The sequence below is a fragment of the Neovison vison genome, chromosome 7, assembly GCF_020171115.1.
Source record: "Neovison vison isolate M4711 chromosome 7, ASM_NN_V1, whole genome shotgun sequence".
Classification (NCBI taxonomy): domain Eukaryota; kingdom Metazoa; phylum Chordata; class Mammalia; order Carnivora; family Mustelidae; genus Neogale; species Neogale vison.
In genome coordinates this window covers 145,669,275-145,670,398 of record NC_058097.1, presented here as the reverse complement: position 1 = coordinate 145,670,398, position 1,124 = coordinate 145,669,275, and positions in this window count along the sequence as shown.

The window sequence follows — 1,124 nt, the reverse complement described above, 5'->3', positions numbered from 1 at the left end:
TTTTTTGTTTTTGTTTTTGGCTTGTACACCAATTGGCCAAGATATGAACTATACTGAGTCTCTTGTGTTAATGTTAGTATTAGTAAATACTTGGATTTTAATCATGGCCTGTGTTGTGTGCTTCATTCATTCAACTGTGCCAAAAATGGGCTATTAGGGCAAGTGTGATTTCTGCTTTCAAACTGCCAGTGGCTCCTGGGGAACAGGTAAACAGGTTAATGGTAGAAGGAGACTCCCCAGCAAGGAAGCGCCCATGGTGAGGGTACTCAATTCTGGGAGGTGGGGGAGAGACAGGAGAGTAAAGTATTCATAAAAGTAACAGGTGATATTTATTGAACATTCCTGTGTCAGGCAGGGTTCTGATTTTTTTGGGTGATCATTTTAGAGACAAGGACCTAGAGGCAAAGGATGGCAGAATAACTTGGCTACAAACAGAAAATGATGGAGGCAGGGTTTTCAATCATGCTGTATGACTCCAGGGCTCCTACTCTTAATCACTACACTGTACTACCAGTCTATTAATAGATATGGTAGTGGTTATGTTTGATCTTGAAGAAGTATGTACAATCAGATGACAGGGTAGAAAGTCAGCTGAGAGTGAGCGCACAGAAGGAGAATGAGTGAAAGAAAGCAGAGGTACAAAATAGCATGGCACTCTGGCAATTTTCAGTTGTTAGGACAGTTGGAGCCCAAAGTGTGAGGGGGACTGTGGTGAGGGAAGTAGGCCAGAGGGGCTATGCTTCTCTCTCCCTTTGGCAAATGCCCTATTTTTATCTCTGCAATGAAACTCTAAGGAAGTCTCAGAGTTGAGTGAATTTAAGGGAGAGTATATAGCTGGATTAGCATCCCAGGCTGCCATTGGCCTTGGACTCTGAGCTTCTGAGGGGATAATGGGTAAATAAAGTGGGTGAAAGGTCCTGGTGATGGCTAGATAAATAGTTGAATTTGAACCTGCAGCAGACTGGGGTCCTGGATAAAAAGTGTGTATGAAGTCCTCTAGTGGAAGGCCAGGCTGCAAAGACCACTTAAGTTTGTTCAAATGAGGAAAGTTTAAGAAGTGGCAGCCTTATCAAAACCACAGAGGTTGCTGTTAGAATGAACAAACCGGACAAGACGTCCTTAAA